We start from the raw sequence: 22,381 nt of genomic DNA, 5'->3' as shown, positions 1-22,381 counted from the left end.
AATATTTAATTGCCTTTGAACGGAGCATGGTAGTAGGTGCCAGGCTCACCGGTTTGAGTGCGTCAAGAGCTGCAACGCTGCTGGGTTTTTCATGCTAAACAGTTTCCTGTCTGTGTCAAGAATGGTTCACCAACCAAAGGACATTCAGCCAACTTGACAAAACTGTGGGAAGCATTGGAGTCAACCTGGGCCTACATCCCTGTGGAACGCTTTCAACACCTTGTAGAGTCCATGCCCTGAGGAATTGAGGCTGTGCAAAAGGGGGTGCAACTCAATATTAGGAATGTCTTCCAAATGTTTGGTACACTCAGTGCATGTTATTTTGTTGTAAAAATGTGTCAGGATTCTTCCATGAGAAAATATCAACATGACATAAATATTTTTTTGTCAAATTCGATTTTTAAATAAACTCTGCATGGAAATATATTCTGCACAGAAATATATTCTGGAATAATGACATTGTAAATGGTAATTTTTATCCATAATGCAAATTCATGTGATACTCTCTGTGCCAGAACAACACTGTCATATGGGAACAGAAGTCATCACGCACATCAGTCACCAGTTTGATTTATGGGTACAACCTCGTTGAGTGATGTGTCCACAGAATTCCAAGTACACGGATCTGAGACCTGCGGCAAAAGGCCATGGTGTGTGAGTATTAACCACAAGGTGTTGATGTGTCATAACTGACATTGAACAGCTGTTACGCAATACAACGCCTGTGAATAATTTCCATGCAAACCATTTGAAATCACCCAATTGCAGCTTTTTCATATCTTAGTTTTCATGTGTTACTTGGGAAAGGAGGATATCTAGTCAGTTTGCACAATTGAACGTATTCAACCGAAATGTGTCTTCAACATTTAACCCAACCCCTCTTGAATGAAGTAAAATGGTGCAGGTGGAGCATAATCAGGGAGCCATTGTTGGGGGCTAACTGCCTTGCTCAAGGGTAGATTTTTACAATTTGGGGATTCTAACCAGCAACCTTCCACTCTTGATCGCTAGGCTATATGCCGCCCCAGAAGAGCTTTGGGTTAAATTATTAAATAGCTTCTCACTGTAATGCTTGTTTGGTTATTCTAAGCAATGCGTCATACCACGCAATCTGTTCTGAGGATACAGCATCATTTGGAACATTCAGTATTCAGAGCTGAGGAGGTTTGACGTTCAGGTTCTACACGTTGCACAAATGAGAGATTGAAATGTGTACGATGCTAGTTAGAAAGAACCATTTATTAACTGAGATGCATGTCATTCAATTTATCTTAATCGATCAAAAAAAGTTGTATTTTAGTGTCAATAATAATATCTTGCTTATATTTTTCGTTGGGGGCAAATCAATGACATTTTAAAGTGGAAATTACAAACTTTAGAACCCTTTTTTAAACCTTGAATACATTTCAAGTCTCCTGCCGCAGGGCAAATTTCTCAGCAACAAAATAGTGATCAAATTAAGATCCTACATCTGTACAAGTGTTTCTAAGAAAAGGTTTGTGTTGTAGATAAGACTTCCCTGCCGTCAGAAGCCAACATAAAGTCAGGAAAACAAACAGGGGTGGCATGTCATTTCCTCTGTAATAATCCTTCGACCTGAGCCTAGCTAGCTGCATGGAGTCGTCTAGGCTTTCTCTCCTGCGTTATCTAATGCACACAGCTATGGGTTTATAAATGATTGTAGCTAGCTGCAAGGTGAAGTCTACTCTGTGTTTTCTAAGCCTTATCCTGGCATGTTAAACATCTGTAACCTAGCTAGCTGCACGGAGTTGTCTGCTTGAGTTATCTAACATAGCTACGTCTGGCTCAGCCTGGCATGTCTAAACGTATATAGCTCTATGATGTTATTTTTGTATCTCTGATGAAGCTAGCTACGTGTAGTCAACTACTCTGCATTGTCTAAGCCTTACTTCGGCACGTCTAAATGTATGTAGCGTAGCTAGCTGCATGGAGTCGTCTACTAGTGTCCATTTTCCTACATGCTGGGCTCGGCCTGGCACTTCTAAACGTCTGTAGCGTAGCCCAGAGAAGTGCCCGGGGAACCACAGGAAGGCCTTAAACTCGTCAGAGAACACCGTGTCCTGGTTCCTCCTCGCTCTCTTTCTCTGCTCTCTCTGCTCTCTCTTTCTGTCAATCTATCTATCTCTCTTTCTTTCTCTCTCTTTCTCTCTCGCCCTCCATCCTCTCTCTCTCTCTCTCTCTCTCTCTCTCTCTCTCTCTTTCTATCTCTCTCTTTCTATCTATCTCTCTCTCTCTCTCTCTCTCTCTCTCTCTCTCTTTCTCTATCCTCTCTCTCTCTCTCACTCTGTCTGTCTCTCTGTCTGTCTCTCTCTCTCTGTCTCTCTCTCTCTCTCTCTGTCTCTCTGTCTCTCTCTCTCTCTCCCTCTCTCTCTGCCTCTCTCTCACATTGAGTTCAAACAGTCTCGCACCATTATGGGAGGTGTGGGATAATTATTCTCATTATAGGATACTAGAATAAACACACTTCACCCTCCATTCCAGTGTGTGTGTGTGTATGTGTGTGTGTGTGTGTGTGTTGTGTGTGTGTGTGTGTTACCCCACTCTCAAATCAAATCAAATCAAATCAAATGTATTTATATAGCCCTTCGTACATCAGCTGATATCTCAAAGTGCTGTACAGAAACCCAGCCTAAAACCCCAAACAGCAAGCAATGCAGGTGTAGAAGCACTCCACTCCTCTCCCTCCCATGAATGTCAACGCTTTACCTCTATTGTCTCTATACAATTATATGTTTTAGTGGTATACCTTTGTGACAAGCCGTAAACACATTTATTACATTGCTTCAAATGAACTTGAGTCTAGGAGACATAATGTGTCAAACAGGTATTTTTCTGTGTCACCACATTTTGATCTACCATCTTGTGATTTTAAAAATCAATCCAATGTAAACAATCAAATGTGAGGACTTTAACATGCTGAGAGATGTTGTAGATAACGCCTGCTGGATCTGTTACACAATAAGCAAGCACCACTTTCCTGGCTGAGGAGTTCCTGGTTCAGGAGTTCCTGGCTGAGGAGTTCCTGGCTGAGGAGTTCCTGGCTGAGGAGTTCCTGGTTCAGGAGTTTCTGGTTCAGGAGTTTCTGGTTCAGGAGTTTCTGGTTCAGGAGTTTCTGGTTCAGGAGTTCCTGGTTCAGGAGTTCCTGGTTCAGGAGTTCCTGGTTCAGGAGTTCCTGGTTGAGGAGTTCCTGGTTCAGGAGTTCCTGGTTGAGGAGTTCCTGGTTCAGGAGTTCCTGGCTAAGTTATTGGAACCAGCATGTCTGACTCTGCACCTACCTATAGACAAATACTTCAACGTTTTTGGGAAAGAAATTTTGAGACAGTGCTGTTTAGTGAAATGTGACAGACAGGCACAGGCCTGTGATGAAGTTTGTGTCCAAAATGGCACAATATTTTGTTGCGCACTACATAGTGCACTAAACAGGGATAGGTTGCAGACTGTGAGTTACATATAAGAAATGTCCTAATAAGAAATGTTCACACCCATTTGCTGAAGAGATAGTTCCCTGTCTGAGGCGCCAGAGAAAGCCAGGCAGAAGAGGGAAATAAACATACCAAATGGTTTTGATAATCGTCTCAATAAAAATGTGTCATACATTTTTCTATGATGGAGTTCCAATTCAATTGAACAAAATGTAATTTATGTTCATGTCTAAGTGAGCATTCACACAAGATCTTCTCTTTAGGCGTTCGCTATTGAGCTAGCTGGTTTGCTGGTTTGTGACATTCAGATTGCTCTGTGCTATGTATAGTCCCTTTATTCAAACCCCTTGACTTTTTACACATTTTGTTACGTTACAGCCTTATTCTAAAATTGATTAAATATGTATTTTTCTTCATCAATCTACACACAATACCCCATAATGACAAAGAAAAAACAGGTTTTTAGACATTTTTTGCTAATTAAAAAGATAGGGAAAAAGGGAAATATCACATTTACGTAAGTATTCAGACCCTTTACTCAGTACTTTGTTAAAGCACCTTTGGCAGTGATTATAGCATTGAGTCTTCTTGGATACGACAAGCTTGGCACACCTGTATTTGGGGAGTTCCTCCCATACCTCTCTGCCGATCCTCTCAAGCTTCGTCAGGTTGGATGGGGAGCGTCGCTGCACAGCTATTTTCAGGTCTCTCAAGAGACGTTAGATTGTGTTCAAGTCCAGGATCTGGCTGGGCCACTCAAGGACATTCAGAGACTTGTCACAAAGCCACTCCTGCATTGTCTAGGCTGTGTGTGCTTAAGGTTGTTGTCCTGTTGGAAGGTGAAGCATTGTCCCAGTCTGAGATCCTGATCGCTCTGGAGAAGGTTTTCATCAAGGATCTCTCTGTACATTGCTCCATTCATATTTCCATCGACCCTGACTTGTGTCCTAGTCCCTATCTTTGAAAAAGATCCTCACAGCATGATGCTGCCACCACTATGCTTCACTGTAGGGATGGTGCCAGGTTTCCTCCAGACGTGAAGATCGGCATTCAGGCCAAAGAGTTCATTCTTGTTTTCATCATACCAGAGAATCTTGTTTCTCATGGTCTAAGAGTCTTTAGGTCCCTTTTGGCAAACTCCAAGCGGGCTGTCATGTGCCTTTTACTGAGGATTGGCTTTCGTCTGCCCACTCTACCATAAAGGCCTAATTGGTGGAGTGCTGCAAAGACAGTTGTCCTTCTGGAAGGTTCTCCCATCTCCACAGAGGACCTCTAGAGCTCTGTCAGAGTGACCATCAGGTTCTTGGTCACCTCCCTGACCAAGGCCCTTCTCCCCCGATTGCTCAGCTTGGCTGGGGGGCCAGATGTAGGAAGAGTCTTGGTGGTTCCAAACTTCTTCCAATTAAGAATGATGGAGGCCACTGTGTTCTTGGGGACCTTCAACGCTGCAGACATTTTTTGGTACCCTTCCCCAGATCTGTGCCTCGACACAATCCTGTCTCGGAGCTCTACAGACAATTCCCTCGACCTCATGGCTTGGTTTTTGCTCTGACATGCACTGTCAACTGTAGGACCTTATATAGACAGGTGTGCGCCTTTCCAAATCATGTCCAATCAATTGAATTTACCACAGGTGAACTCAAATCAAGTTGTAGAGACATCTCAAGGATGATCAATTGAAACAGGATTTTGTGTCTCATAGCAAAGGCGCTGAATACTTATGTAAAATAAGGTATTTCGCTTTGTCATTATGGGGTATTGTGTGTAGATTGCTAAAGAAAAAATGTTTAAAAAAAAATCCAATTTAGAATAAGGTTGTAATGTAACAAAATGTGTAAAAGGTCAAGCGGTCTGAATACTTTCTGAATGCATTTTATAAGGCCTAGTATCCTATAAGGCCTAGTATTATGTCACATAAATTACTCAATCTGCTTTTATGAGAAATATATTTGGGGAAATGTAGAATATGTTGCAAGTCTTCTAATGGTACAAAACAGGATCTTTCATGCGACATTACGCCCGTGGGAAAAAGGTACAAAACAAGGACCTTTGAGAAAAAGGAGCCTCTGTGACTCAAATGTGCCAAAGCATGCATATGGTACACTAAAATGTGCCAGAGCATGCATATGGTACACTAAAATGTGCCAAAGCATGCATATGACACACTAAAATGTGCCAAAGCATGCATATGGTACACTAAAATGTGCCAGAGCATGCATATGGTACACTAAAATGTGCGTGCGTGCTTGTGTCTTCGGCGGCTATGGGTTCAACTACTCATCACATCATCACTGTTCTATTTTTCAGAAATATGGCCCTAGGAGGTGTGGTATAAGGCCAATATACCACGGCTAAAGGCTGCTCTTATGCACGACGCAAAGCGGAGTGCTTGGACACAGACCTTAGCAGTGGTATATTGGCAATATATCACAAACCCCCGAGGTGCCTTATTGCTATTATGAACTGTTTACCAATGGAAATAGAGCAGTGAAATAAGTGTTTTGTCATACCAGTGGTATACTGGTATGATATACCACAGCTGTCAGCCAATCAGCATTCAGGGCTCGAACCATCCAGTTTATAATCGCCATCAGAACATGCCTCCAGTGCGGACACACTTTAAATAGACAGAGTGGGAGAAGACATACTGACACCCTATTCCCTAGTACACTACTTTGGACCAGAGCCCCATGGGCACTATACATGGCCTCGCCAGCTAGTCATTATATTTATTCCTTACTAGCTAGTTACTTCATAGCTTAATAGCTAGTTGCTATGTTTATAACTTATTAGCCAGTCACTACATTTCTGTCTTATTAGCTAGTCACTATATTTATAACTTATTAGATAGTCGCTATATAACTAATTAGCTAGTCTCTGTATTTATAACTTATTAGCAAGTCACTATATTTAGAACTTATTAGCTAGTCACTATATAACTTATTAGCTAGTATCTATAATTATAACTTATTAGCTAGTCGCTATATTTATAACTTATTAGCTAGTCGCTATATTTATAACTTATTAACTAGTCACTATATAACTTATTAACTAGTCACTATATTTATATATTTACTTATTAACTAGTCTCTATATTTCTGTCTTATTAGCTAGTCGTTATATTTAGGGGTCTTTCTATAAATAAGGGGGCCAGTGTGTGACATTAGGATCAAAATTTAAAAAATGTTTTGAAACAAAAATATAAATGATTTTTATCCAGTTCCACGTGTACGAACAAAAGGGGCCTCATCTCTCACAAAAACAAAATGAAATATCAGATAATTATAAGAGAGCAGGAGAATTAGCCTACAATAATTTAAAAGACTTTTCAAGCACCAAATTGAGGAAAGGCCTATAGCAGAATATCTGAGCTCCAAATTCAAGTTTAAGCAGGCTCTTCAAGCCCCTTGTAGTGTTTAAAACTGCATTTGTAATGTGAAGTAGACAGAAAATGTGTCATGTTACTCATTACCAGATCAAAGTGTAAAGAAGCCCACTAGACTATGTAATCTTTTGTCATTATATCCATAATAATTCATAGGAAGCGCATTGGGTGTTGAGCAATAGTCTGTTCTACACAATAGTCTGTTCTACACAATAGTCTGTTCTACACAATAGTCTGTCCTACACAATAGTCTGTCCTACACAATAGTCTGTTCTACACAATAGTCTGTTCTACACAATAGTCTGTTCTACACAATAGTCTGTCCTACACAATAGTCTGTTCTACACAATAGTCTGTTCTACACAATAGTCTGTCCTACACAATAGTCTGTCCTACACAATAGTCTGTTCTACACAATAGTCTGTTCTACACAATAGTCTGTCCTACACAATAGTCTGTCCTACACAATAGTCTGTCCTACACAATAGTCTGTCCTACACAATAGTCTGTCTACACAATAGTCTGTTCTACACAATAGTCTGTCCTACACAATAGTCTGTCCTACACAATAGTCTGTTCTACACAATAGTCTGTCCTACACAATAGTCTGTCCTACACAATAGTCTGTCCTACACAATAGTCTGTTCTACACAATAGTCTGTCCTACACAATAGTCTGTCCTACACAATAGTCTGTCTAGTCTGTCCTACACAATAGTCTGTCCTACACAATAGTCTGTTCTACACAATAGTCTGTCCTACACAATAGTCTGTCCTACACAATAGTCTGTCCTACACAATAGTCTGTCCTACACAATAGTCTGTTCTACACAATAGTCTGTCCTACACAATAGTCTGTCCTACACAATAGTCTGTCCTACACAATAGTCTGTCCTACACAATAGTCTGTCCTACACAATAGTCTGTACACAATAGTCTACTACACAATAGTCTGTCTACACAATAGTCTGTCCTACACAATAGTCTGTCCTACACAATAGTCTGTCCTACACAATAGTCTGTCCTACACAATAGTCTGTCCTACACAATAGTCTGTCCTACACAATAGTCTGTTCTACACAATAGTCTGTCCTACACAATAGTCTGTTCTACACAATAGTCTGTCCTACACAATAGTCTGTCCTACACAATAGTCTGTCCTACACAATAGTCTGTCCTACACAATAGTCTGTCCTACACAATAGTCTGTCCTACACAATAGTCTGTTCTACACAATAGTCTGTCCTTCTACACAATAGTCTGTCCTACACAATAGTCTGTCCTACACAATAGTCTGTCTACACAATAGTCTGTCCTACACAATAGTCTGTCCTACACAATAGTCTGTCCTACACAATAGTCTGTTCTACACAATAGTCTGTCCTACACAATAGTCTGTCCTACACAATAGTCTGTCCTACACAATAGTCTGTCCTACACAATAGTCTGTCCTACACAATAGTCTGTTCTACACAATAGTCTGTCCTACACAATAGTCTGTCCTACACAATAGTCTGTCCTACACAATAGTCTGTCCTACACAATAGTCTGTTCTACACAATAGTCTGTTCTACACAATAGTCTGTCCTACACAATAGTCTGTCCTACACAATAGTCTGTCCTACACAATAGTCTGTCCTACACAATAGTCTGTCCTACACAATAGTCTGTCCTACACAATTGCGCAAAGTAGACAATGTGTCCAATTCGAGGCACAAAAAAACATGAAAACATGAAGTCATTACCCTGATGCTTTCTCTGTTAAATCTAGCGAGACCCTGCTGTAAATCAAGCAGACTTACAACAGAGGATCAACATCAAGTCACAAGGGATGTTATAGATCCAACGTGGATCCAGGCACAACTGTCTTCACCTGCATAACGAATGATACACCAAAGTATTCTTGACATTTCCTCTCAAACACCTTCTTTCCAGCACTTGGGCTGTTTGTTGCATCACAACAGCTGTTTGTCACTTGGCTGTCATTCGGGAAAATTCCTTCCTGGATCAAATGTTGATGCGTGAAAATATCCCGGCGTAAATAAAAAGCTTGACAACAAATGCAAATCCAACAAGTATTATGCATAATTATTCTAGTAACTCTTTCGGTTAGAAGCATTTTTTCATTTTGGATTTTGTTTGCCCATGAAAACTGTTTTCCCCACGTAAGAGGAGACACACAGGGTTCATACAGGGTTAAAGTTCAATGTCTAATTCAACTGATTAAAGCTTAATATATGATATAAAGATAACTTACACTGCCATAAATGCAAGGACTGAAAAGTTTTACGTCACACGATTTTGGACAAATCCGTCAAGACCCTAACCGTGATAAAGGGTTTTCCAGCACATGGCTCTTTCCAGCATCCCCCAGCAGCATGGTTTGTCACTTGGCTGTCTTCCATCCAGCCTTCCCCATCAAATGTTGATCCGTCCAAAATATCCCGGCATAAATAAAAAGCTCTTCCATCAAATGCCTTCCCCCTAGCAGCATGGCTCTTCCATCCATAATTCCCCCCCAGCAGCATGGCTCTTCCATCCAGGTTCCCCCAGCAGCATGGCTCTTTTTTCATTTCCAGCCCCCCAGCAGCATGGCTCTTCCATCCAGCTGTTCCCCCCAGCAGCATGGCTCTTCCATCCAGGGTCCCCACCCAGCAGCATGGTTAAAGTTCCATCCAGCCTAATTCAACTGATTAAAGCATATATGATATAAAGCCTTACACCCATAAAGCATGGCTCTTCCATCCAGTTTTCCCCACCCAGCAGCATTTTCCATCCAGCCTTCCCCCGTGCATGGGTTCCATCCAGCCTTCCCCCCCAGCAGCATGGCTCTTCCATCCAGCCTCCCCCAGCAGCATGGCTCTTCCATCCAGCCTTCCCCCCCAGCATCATGGCTCTTCCATCCAGCCTTCCCCCCCAGCAGCATGGCTCTTCCATCCAGCCTTCCCCCAGCAGCATGGCTCTTCCATCCAGCCTTCCCCACCCAGCAACATAGACCTTCCAGCCAGCCTTCCCCACCCAGCAACATAGACCTTCCAGCCAGCCTTCCCCACCCAGCAATGTGGATCTTCTTTCTATGGATTTTACGGCTCTAGGTAATTCTATCCTCCTGCTTAAAAAATTAAGCAGGAGGCACCAGTGACTAGATCACTACAAATGTGGTCAGATGAAGCAGATGCTAAACTACACTGTTTTGCTAACACAGACTGGAATGTGTTCTGGGATTCCTCTGATTCCTCCGATGGATCAGTCATTGGCTTCATCAAAAAGTGGATCAATGACGTCATCCCCTCAGTGACAGTACGTACATAAACCCAACCAGAAGCTATGGATTACAGGAAACAACCGCACTGAGCTAAAGGCTAGAGCTGCCGCTTTCAAGGAGCGGGAATCTAACCCGGAAGCTTATAAGAAATTGCGCTGCCCTCTGACGAACCATCAAACAGGCAAAGCAAAAATACAGGACTAAGATCGAATCCTACTACACCGGCTCTGACGCTCATCGGATGTGGCGGGGTTTGCAAACCATTACAGACTACAAAGGGAAGCACAGCCGAGAGCTGCCCAATGACACGAGCCTAACAGACGAGCTAAACTACTTCTTATTTGCCTTCTTCGAGGCAAATAACACTGATACTGCGAGCATGCGCTGACCAACTGGCTAGAGTCTTCACTGACATTTTCAACCTCTCCCCGACCGAGTCTGTAATACCTCAATGTTTCAAGATTACCTCTATAGTCCCTCTGCCCAAGAACACTAAAGTAACCTGCCTAAATGACTACCGACCTGTAGCACTCACATCTGTAGCCATGAAGTGCTTTGAAAGGCTGGTCATGACAAAGGAGAAGATTGTGGACTACAGGAAAAAGAAGACCGAGCATTATCCCAGAAATGAGCCCCCATTCTCATTTACGGGGCTGCAGTGGAGAGCTTCAAGTTCCTTGGTGTCCACATCACCAACAAATTAACATGGTCCAAGCACACCAAGACAGTTGTGAAGAGGACACGACAAAACCTATTCCCCCTTAGGAGACTGAAAAGATTTGTCATGGGTCCTCAGATCCTCAAAAGGTTCTACAGCTGCACCATTGAGAGCATCCTGACTGGTTGCATCACTGCCTGGTACGGCAACTGCTCGGCCTCCGACCGCAAGGCACTACGGAGGGTAGTGCAAACGGCACAATACATCACTGGGGTCAAGCTTCCTGCTATCAAGGACCTCTATATCAGGCGGTGTCAGAGGAAGGCCCTAAAAATTGTCAGACTCCAGCCACCCTAGTCATAGACTGTTCTCTCTGCTTCCACACGGCAAGCAGTACCGAAGCGCCAAGTCTAGGTCCAACAGGCTTCTAAACAGCTTCGACCCACAAGCCGTAAGACACCTAATTAAATGGCTACCCAGACTATTTGCATTGCGCCCCTCCCCCTCTTTTACACTGCTGCTACTCTGTTGTTTTCATCTATGCATTGTCACTTTAATAACTCCTTAAGTGCAGGAACTCAGCTGAATCTGGTAATGAATGGTGTGGCTGTTGAACAAGTTGAGGAGACTAAATTACTTGGTGTTGCCTTAGATTGTAAACTGTCATGGTCAAAACATATAGATTCAATGGTTGTAAAGATGGGGAGAAGTCTGTCTCTAGTTTTGTCTAATCTTGATTATTGTCCAGTCATATGGTCCAGTGCTGCAAGGGGAGACCTAGTTAAGCTGCAGCTGGCCCAGAACAGAGAGGCACGTTTTGCTCTTAATTGTAATTAGAGGGCTGATATAAATACTATGCTGCCAGTCTCTCTTGGCTAAGAGTTGAAGAGAGACTGACAACATCACTTCTTCTTTTTATAAGAAACATTGTGTTGAAAATATCAAATTGTTTGCATAGTCAACTTACACACAGCTCTGACACACACACTTCTCCCAGCAGACATGCAACCAGGGGTCTTTTCACAGTTCCCAAATCCAGAACAAATTCAAGAAAACATACTGTATTATATAGAGCCATTATTGCATGGAACTTCCTTCTCAAATTGCTCAAATAAATAGCCAACCTGGTTTCAAAAAACAGATAAAGCAACACCTCACGGCACAACGTCTCTCCCCTATTGGACCCAGATAGTTTGTGTGTCTGCATTGATATGTAGGCTACGTGTGCCTTTTAAAAATGTGTGTAGTTCTGTCCTTGAGCTGTTCTTGTCTAATGATGTTCTGTATTATGTCATTCTGTATTATGGTTCATGTGTTGTGTGGAACCCCAGGAAGAGGAGCTGCTGCTTATGCAACAGCTAATGGGGATCCTAGTAAAATACCACATACAAATCACCTCGACCAACCGGTGCATCCGCACATTGACTCTGTACCAGTAACCCCCCTGTATATATTCACGCTATTGTTATTTTACTACTGCTCTTTAATTACTTGTTACTTTAATTTCTTGTTCTTATCCATATTTAAATTAACTGCATTGTCGGTTAGAGGCTTGTCGGTAATTTCACTGTAATGTCTATTACGCCTGTTGTGTTTGGCGCATGTGATTAATACAATTTGATTTGATTTGGATCTGGTTTTAGTTTTAAACTTATTGAAACTCCGGCAATCCCTATGGAAGATAATTTATGGAGAAGTCGTCATGCCCCCCCCACACTATTTTAGCTACCAACCTTAATAGTTTCTCCCTCTTTTCTTTACTATTTTAGCTACCAACCTTAATAGTCTCTCCCTCAGATGTATCTGAGATTGTCAATGCCATGTGCAGTCAATACTGTTGTCACAAAACATTCAAAATATTCTTAGATTACGTCACTTTTCCACCACGTGTTTTTAATTGTTCTAAAAATACACTACACAATATACAACGTGTAATTAACTCTGTAGAGAACATTGAAGCACAACAACAACCCTGAAGGTAACTTCCTGTTCTCCTCTTCCCTCCGCCAACACACAGTGAGGCTATTTACAGTACAGTACTGTCTGAAGTTCATTAACTTCCATGTTTACATCCAGCGCTTCCTGAGACCCCAGAGTCAGGGTCAGGGAAGGAACTGCACTTCCTGAGACCCCAGAGTCAGGGTCAGGGAAGGAACTGCACTTCCTGAGACCCCAGAGTCAGGGTCAGGGAAGGAACTGCACTTCCTGAGACCCCAGAGTCAGGTCAGGGAGGGAACTGCACTTCCTGAGACCCCAGAGTCAGGGTCAGGGAAGGAACTGCACTTCCTGAGACCCCAGAGTCAGGGTCAGGGAAGGAACTGCACTTCCTGAGACCCCAGAGTCAGGGTCAGGGAGGAAACTGCACTTCCTGAGACCCCAGAGTCAGGGTCAGGGAAGGAACTGCACTTCCTGAGACCCCAGAGTCAGGGTCACTTCCTGAGGAAGGAACTGCACTTCCTGAGACCCCAGAGTCAGGGTCAGGGAGGGAACTGCACTCCTCCTCAGGGAGGGAACTGAGACCCCAGAGTCACTTCCTGAGACCCCAGAGTCAGGGTCAGGGAGGGAACTGCACTTCCTGAGACCCCAGAGTCAGGGTCAGGGAGGGAACTGCACTTCCTGAGACCCCAGAGTCAGGGTCAGGGAAGGAACTGCACTTCCTGAGACCCCAGAGTCAGGGTCAGGGAGGGAACTGCACTTCCTGAGACCCCAGAGTCAGGGTCAGGGAGGGAACTGAAGCAAGAGGTTGGAAGAGGTTACAACATCTCAAGGCAATCAGACTGTTAAATAGCCATCACTAGCCGGCCTCCACCCAGTACCCTTGCCTGAACTTAGTCACTGTCACTAGTCGGCTACCACCCGGTTACTCAGCCCTGCACCTTAGAGGCTGCTGCCCTGTGTACATGTTTTCTCCCGACATGTTGATTGTAGGCCTGTTCTCTCCCCTCTCCTCTGTGTGCCATAAGACAAGAGACTGCCTGGAATATGATGCTACAGAGTTATATGTATGACAATGTATGCATTGTAAAGCCCTCTAACGTACAACATAAAAAAGTTACCTAACATCCTACAACACATACACATGCATCGGATTTGTTTTACTAGGAGAGCCTGACTATTCTCTGTGTCTGGGAGCATCACAGAAAGGTATATATCAACACAGCAGTATTGTGTGTGCAGGTAATAAGAGCTAAAGCTCTTAGAGAGAGAGAGAGACCTCTCCCTCCAAAATCTCCTAACTTTTGAACCATGACAATCCTATAGGCTTTCATTTATGTGGGTGCCCTGACGATGCTATGTCCCATGGTGGTACCCTGAAATGAGGTATCACCTTTAAACCCCAAACCAAAGGCTAGCTACCTTTGTTCCATACTTGTTTTTGGAATAAGATGCTCTTGTGCTTGGCTGGTCACATTCCTAACATGGCTGCCTTGGCTTATTCTGGCCATTGAGCCAACCAAAATAGCATCACATGTCACCAACTCCTTAGCCTAAGTCTATTTCATAATTACTGGTTTAGCTCACGTACACACACCCAGCCCACCCGTACAGCCAACCCACACATACAGCCAGCTGGAATCCTAAACTGGTGAAACTGTCATGTCCGTTTAGGATATTACCACTGTAACAGTATAACTTTAGACCGCCCCCTCGCCCATACCCGAGCGTGAACCAGGGACTCTCTGCACACATCAACAACAGTCACCCACGAAGCATCGTTACCCATCACTCCACAAAAGCCGCGGCCCTTGCGGAGCAAGGGGAACCACTACTTCAAGGTCTCCGAGCAAGTGACGTCACGATTGAAACGCTATTTAGCGCGCACCGCTAACTAAGCTAGCCGTTTCACATCGGTTACATCAGCACCACCGCTAACTAAGCTAGCCGTTTCACATCGGTTACATCAGCACCACCGCTAACTAAGCTAGCCGTTTCACATCGGTTACATCAGCACCACCGCTAACTAAGCTAGCCGTTTCACATCGGTTACATCAGCACCACCGCTAACTAAGCTAGCCGTTTCACATCGGTTACATCAGCACCACCGCTAACTAAGCTAGCCGTTTCACATCGGTTACATCAGCACCACCGCTAACTAAGCTAGCCGTTTCACATCGGTTACATCAGCACCACCGCTAACTAAGCTAGCCGTTTCACATCGGTTACATCAGCACCACCACTAACTAAGCTAGCCGTTTCACATCGGTTACATCAGCACCACCGCTAACTAAGCTAGCCGTTTCACATCGGTTACATCAGCACCACCGCTAACTAAGCTAGCCGTTTCACATCCGTTACATCAGCACCACCGCTAACTAAGCTAGCCGTTTCACATCCGTTACATCAGCACCAACCGCTAACTAAGCTAGCCGTTTCACATCCGTTACATCAGCACCATATTTATAGAATATTTTATACAACTGCCCTGACCATAACACTATCCACTTTATAGGCCTATTTGTAAATACAGTCATACGTGCTGTAGCGCATTTATAATATATACTGTATATCTTATTGTGTACATATCAGTTTTAATCACTGTGTGTACTACTTTCCTACCTCTACTTGTACTTTGTTATTTGACCTTTGATTATATTGATATTGATATTTGTACTGCACTGTTGAGGGAGCTCGTAAATAACCATTTCACTTCACCTTGTTCTACCAGCTGTTAATAACGGTGTACGTGCCATTTGGGGCATAGACCTAGTGTCTACGTGTACTTATCTAAGGCATAGCCTACGTGCCAGACATGAAGACTGACTCGTTTACTTATCTAGGGCATAGCCTACGTGCCAGACATGAAGAGTGACTCGTTTACTTATCTAGGGCATAGCCTACGTGCCAGACATGAAGACTGACTCGTTTACTTATCTAGGGCATAGCCTACGTGCCAGACATGAAGACTCCACTCGTTTACTTATCTAGGGCATAGCCTACGTGCCAGACATGAAGACTGACTTGTTTACTTATCTAGGGCATAGCCTACGTGCCAGACATGAAGACTCCACTCGTTTACTTATCTAGGGCATAGCCTACGTGCCAGACATGAAGACTGACTCGTTTACTTATCTAGGGCATAGCCTACGTGCCAGACATGAAGACTGACTCGTTTACTTATCTCAAATCAAATCAAATCAAATCAAATCAAATTTTATTTGTCACATACACATGGTTAGCAGATGTTAATGCGAGTGTAGCGAAATGCTTGTGCTTCTAGTTCCGACAATGCAGTAATAACGAGCAAGTAATCTAACTAACAATTCCAAAAAAAAACTACTGTCATACACAGTGTAAGGGGATAAAGAATATGTACATAAGGATATATGAATGAGTGATGGTACAGAGCAGCATAGGCAAGATACAGTAGATGATATCGAGTACAGTATATACATATGAGATAAGTATGTAAACCAAGTGGCATAGTTAAAGTGGCTAGTGATACATGTATTACATAAGGATGCAGTCGATGATATAGAGTACAGTATCAACGTATGCATATGAGATGAACAATGTAGGGTAAGTAACATTATATAAGGTAGCATTGTTTAAAGTGGCTAGTGATATATTTACATCATTTCCCATCGATTCCCATGATTAAAGTGGCTGGAGTAGAGTCAGTGTCATTGACAGTGTGTTGGCAGTAGCCACTCAATGTTAGTGGTGGCTGTTTAACAGTCTGATGGCCTTGAGATAGAAGCTGTTTTTCAGTCTCTCGGTCCCAGCTTTGATGCACCTGTACTGACCTCGCCTTCTGGATGGCAGCGGGGTGAACAGGCAGTGGCTCGGGTGGTTGATGTCCTTGATGATCTTTATGGCCTTCCTGTAGCATCGGGTGGTGTAGGTGTCCTGGAGGGCAGGTAGTTTGCCCCCGGTGATGCGTTGTGCAGACCTCACTACCCTCTGGAGAGCCTTACGGTTGAGGGCGGTGCAGTTGCCATACCAGGCGGTGATACAGCCCGCCAGGATGCTCTCGATTGTGCATCTGTAGAAGTTTGTGAGTGCTTTTGGTGACAAGCCGAATTTCTTCAGCCTCCTGAGGTTGAAGAGGCGCTGCTGCGCCTTCCTCACGATGCTGTCTGTGTGAGTGGACCAATTCAGTTTGTCTGTGATGTGTATGCCGAGGAACTTAAAACTTGCTACCCTCTCCACTACTGTTCCATCGATGTGGATGGGGGTGTTCCCTCTGCTGTTTCCTGAAGTCCACAATCATCTCCATAGTTTTGTTGACGTTGAGTGTGAGGTTATTTTCCTGACACCACACTCCGAGGGCCCTCACCTCCTCCCTGTAGGCCGTCTCGTCGTTGTTGGTAATCAAGCCTACCACTGTTGTGTCGTCCGCAAACTTGATGATTGAGTTGGAGGCGTGCATGGCCACGCAGTCGTGGGTGAACAGGGAGTACAGGAGAGGGCTCAGAACGCACCCTTGTGGGGCCCCAGTGTTGAGGATCAGCGGGAGGAGATGTTGTTGCCTACCCTCACCACCTGGGGGCGGCCCGTCAGGAAGTCCAGTACCCAGTTGCACAGGGCGGGGTCGAGACCCAGGGTCTCAAGCTTGATGACGAGCTTGGAGGGTACTATGGTGTTGAATGCCGAGCTGTAGTCGATGAACAGCATTCTCACATAGGTATTCCTCTTGTCCAGATGGGTTAGGGCAGTGTGCAGTGTGGTTGAGATTGCATCGTCTGTGGACCTATTTGGGCGGTAAGCAAATTGGAGTGGGTCAAGGGTGTCAGGTAGGGTGGAGGTGATATGGTCCTTGACTAGTCTCTCAAAGCACTTCATGATGACGGATGTGAGTGCTACGGGGCGGTAGTCGTTTAGCTCAGTTACCTTAGCTTTCTTGGGAACAGGAACAATGGTGGCCCTCTTGAAGCATGTGGGAACAGCAGACTGGTATAGGGATTGATTGAATATGTCCGTAAACACACCGGCCAGCTGGTCTGCGCATGCTCTGAGGGCGCGGCTGGGGATGCCGTCTGGGCCTGCAGCCTTGCGAGGGTTAACACGTTTAAATGTCTTACTCACTTCGGCTGCAGTGAAGGAGAGACCGCATGTTTCCGTTGCAGGCCGTGTCAGTGGCACTGTATTGTCCTCAAAGCGGGCAAAAAGTTATTTAGTCTGCCTGGGAGCAAGACATCCTGGTCCGTGACTGGGCTGGGTTTCTTCCTGTAGTCCGTGATTGACTGTAGACCCTGCCACATACCTCTTGTGTCTGAGCCGTTGAATTGAGATTCTACTTTGTCTCTGTACTGGCGCTTAGCTTGTTTGATAGCCTTGCGGAGGGAATAGCTGCACTGTTTGTATTCAGCCATGTTACCAGACACCTTGCCCTGATTAAAAGCAGTGGTTCGTGCCTTCAGTTTCACACGAATGCTGCCATCAATCCACGGTTTCTGGTTAGGGAATGTTTTAATCGTTGCTATGGGAACGACATCTTCAACGCACGTTCTAATGAACTCGCACACCGTATCAGCGTATTCGTCAATGTTGTTGTCTGACGCAATACGAAACATCTCCCAGTCCACGTGATGGAAGCAGTCTTGGAGTGTGGAGTCAGCTTGGTCGGACCAGCGTTGGACAGACCTCAGCGTGGGAGCTTCTTGTTTTAGTTTCTGTCTGTAGGCAGGGATCAACAAAATGGAGTCGTGGTCAGCTTTTCCGAAAGGGGGCGGGGCAGGGCCTTATATGCGTCGCGGAAGTTAGAGTAACAATGATCCAGGGTCTTTCCACCCCTGGTTGCGCAATCGATATGCTGATAAAATTTAGGGAGGGCATAGCCTACGTGCCAGACATGAAGACTGACTTGTTTACTTATCTAGGGCATAGCCTACGTGCCAGACATGAAGACTGACTCGTTTACTCATCTAGGGCATAGCCTACGTGCCAGACATGAAGACTGACTCGTTTACTTATCTAGGGCATAGCCTACGTGCCAGACATGAAGACTGACTCGTTTACTTATCTAGGGCATAGCCTACGTGCCAGACATGAAGACTGACTTGTTTACTTATCTAGGGCATAGCCTACGTGCCAGACATGAAGACTGACTCGTTTACTCATCTAGGGCATAGCCTACGTGCCAGACATGAAGACTGACTCGTTTACTTATCTAGGGCATAGCCTACGTGCCAGACATGAAGACTGACTCGTTTACTTATCTAGGGCATAGCCTACGTGCCAGACATGAAGACTGACTCGTTTACTTATCTAGAGCATAGCCTACGTGCCAGACATGAAGACTCCACTCGTTTACTTATCTAGGGCATAGCCTACGTGCCAGACATGAAGACTGACTCGTTTACTTATCTAGGGCATAGCCTACGTGCCAGACATGAAGACTGACTCGTTTACTTATCTAGGGCATAGCCTACGTGCCAGACATGAAGACTGACTCGTTTACTTATCTAGGGCATAGCCTACGTGCCAGACATGAAGACTGACTCGTTTACTTATCTAGGGCATAGCCTACGTGGCAGACATGAAGACTGACTCGTTTACTTATCTAGTGCATAGCCTACGTGCCAGACATGAAGACTGACTCGTTTACTTATCTAGGGCATAGCCTACGTGCCAGACATGAAGACTGACTCGTTTACTTATCTAGGGCATAGCCTACGTGCCATTTGGGGCATAGACCTAGTGTCTACGTTCACTTATCTAGTGCATAGCCTACGTGCCAGACATGAAGGCGGAAGAGATTGCAGCAGGCACCTTTTAAAACAAATTATTGAATTAATTTCCAAAACTGAACTCACACTTATGCAACTGCAATTTACATTTTGTTTTGAGGGATCAACACAACTGGAAGGATTATTGAAATTCACATCAACAGGGTTTCAAGCACAGCTGTGCCTTTTTTGTTTTTGTTATTTCTGAAGAAACTACTACTACTATGGCACCAACACACACAGCGGTAGTGTTAGCTGTGTTACTATGGCAGTAAATACTGATTAACTTGACAGATTGTGACCAGTCTCAACATGGTACCATGCATTGTTCTGTGTTCCAACCCCCTTTTCTTGGCAGTGTCCCAAATGACCCCCGTATTCCCTATTTACAGTGGCGTCTTGGTCAACAGTTGTGCCCTATATAGAGGACAGGGCGCCATTTGGGACGGAACCCTTCAGTAATCGTAGGATTTGCACTCAGTTTATAGACCTCGCCATATACTTCCGCGTCAAGATAAGTCAAGTCCATGTGAATAAAGGTTTATCATGGAATACCTCGTCTTTGTCTCAACTGAATCTGTGCTGACAAGTACGACTCTTTCTAATGGGATATGAAACGTCTTGTAATATTCATATTTTCAATGGACAAAACAACAGTCATCTGAAGGGTAGTTTATATTTCTTCGTGGAAAGACTAGGCCTATGAGAGTGAAGTTGCATTGAGTTTCCATAATAGCCAACTTCAATCAGTATTCCGTCCTACTGTCCTCTGGTAGACCAGGCGAAGGGTTGACGTTAAAAATAAACAGCTATCAGAGACAGACAAAATATGTTGGATATGTCAAAAGAAAGCCAAGGCATGCGAACAAATGATCTCTTTGCATGCAAAACCCCTAACCACATTTAGGCTGGGCCCGACTCACGCTCCACACACATCCAACCATATTTCCAACTGAAACAGATGTGTTCTCGTTGCATAACCCCAGAACTCCTAACAACCAATCACAGGCTCCCATGCAGGCAGGAAATCATCCTGCAGCTCCAATCAAAAGGAACATTAAAGTGACGTTCCGTCCCATAGGCCATTTTCTGGTCCGTAATATTTAACAGTATTGTTGGAAATGTTTGTTTTGTGTTATGTCTCGACTGGAGTGTCTGGAGAAACTGGACTGTGATTTATAGTCTGTACTCGTTAACATAGCAGACTCCCTCTGGCACATATTCCCTGTAAAGCATTTCTTTGCTTTCGTAAGAGGTGTGTTTCGTAAGATCAATAACTCCCCATGTACAGTACATATAGTTGGGGAGGATTCTGCCTGGTTGGGAAAGTCCCGCAAGTAAACATTTCACAAATGTTTGTTTCACTGCTGTTTTAACGAAGCATGCGACAGTAAAAAGTTGATTTCATTTTAAATATTTGCCAAGCAGAATGAACTGTCATTCAGATCATGAATCATTCCAGGACTTTTTCCAGCCTGTAATTGAGCTAAGAGAAACTAATCCTGTACCATACCAGTCATACATGATCTGATGGTCGGTCAAGGACAGGACCCAAGTACCAGCTTGTGAAATTGAGAATGAAGTCAGTTGGAATTACAACTCTATAAAAACAAGCAATCAGCCCAACACCATGTAAAGTTGATCTCAGAAATCCTGATACAGGTCTTGTCAGTTCTTGTGACACTTTTGGTGTTTCAGTCCTCCGGAGACTAGGCCCAACAAATCCTCAGATTCACTAAGTACTGGACATTGATTCACCTCAGTAGTTCTGCAGAGTGTTCCTTACCGATGGACTCAATGACAGGTTAACACTCACCAAGTTTTTGTGCAAACAAAATGATCAATGGGACAATTTAATTGGTTGAACCAGTCTAGACCAGTTTTATGACCAGAAATCTGGAGAAGACAGGTTACATCAGGTCTCTAGTCTTATGTTGAGGCTGAGGTTACATCAGGTCCCTAGTCTTACGTTGAGGCTGAGGTTACATCAGGTCCCTAGTCTTATGTTGAGGCTGAGGTCCCTAGTCATATGTTGAGGCTGAGGTTACATCAGGTCCCTAGTCTTATGTCGAGGCTGAGGTTACATCAGGTCCCTAGTCTTATGTTGAGGCTGAGGTTACATCAGGTCCCTAGTCTTATGTTGAGGCTGAGGTCACATCAGGTCCCTAGTCTTACGTTGAGGCTGAGGTTACATCAGGTCCCTAGTCTTATGTCGAGGCTGAGGTTACATCAGGTCCCTAGTCTTATGTCGAGGCTGAGGTTACATCAGGTCCCTAGTCTTATGTCGAGGCTGAGGTCACATCAGGTCCCTAGTCTTACGTTGAGGCTGAGGTTACATCAGGTCCCTAGTCTTATGTCGAGGCTGAGGTTACATCAGGTCCCTAGTCATCAGGTCCCTTTCTTGATGTCGAGGCTGAGGTTACATCAGGTCCCTAGTCTTATGTCGAGGCTGAGGTTACATCAGGTCCCTAGTCTTATGTTGAGGCTGAGGTTACATCAGGTCCCTAGTCTTATGTTCGAGGCTGAGGTTACATCCAGGGTCCCTAGTCTTATGTCGAGGCTGAGGTTACATCAGGTCCCTAGTCTTATGTTCGAGGCTGAGGCTGAGGTTACATCAGGTCCCTAGTCTTATGTCGAGGCTGAGGTTACATCAGGTCCCTAGTCTTATGTCGAGGCTGAGGTTACATCAGGTCCCTAGTCTTATGTCGAGGCTGAGGTTACATCAGGTCCCTAGTCTTATGTCGAGGCTGAGGTTACATCAGGTCCCTAGTCTTACGTTGAGGCTGAGGTTACATCAGGTCCCTAGTCTTATGTCGAGGCTGAGGTTACATCAGGTCCCTAGTCTTATGTTGAGGCTGAGGTTACATCAGGTCCCTAGTCTTATGTTGAGGCTGAGGTTACATTTAACATACGTAGTTGTTTGAAAAGTTAATATTTAAGAAAATATTGTTGATTTTCATTT

The sequence above is a fragment of the Oncorhynchus tshawytscha genome, linkage group LG08 (assembly GCF_018296145.1).
Source record: "Oncorhynchus tshawytscha isolate Ot180627B linkage group LG08, Otsh_v2.0, whole genome shotgun sequence".
Taxonomy (NCBI): domain Eukaryota; kingdom Metazoa; phylum Chordata; class Actinopteri; order Salmoniformes; family Salmonidae; genus Oncorhynchus; species Oncorhynchus tshawytscha.
The sequence above is the reverse complement of the archived record's forward strand: the minus strand, read 5'-3'. Positions refer to the sequence as shown.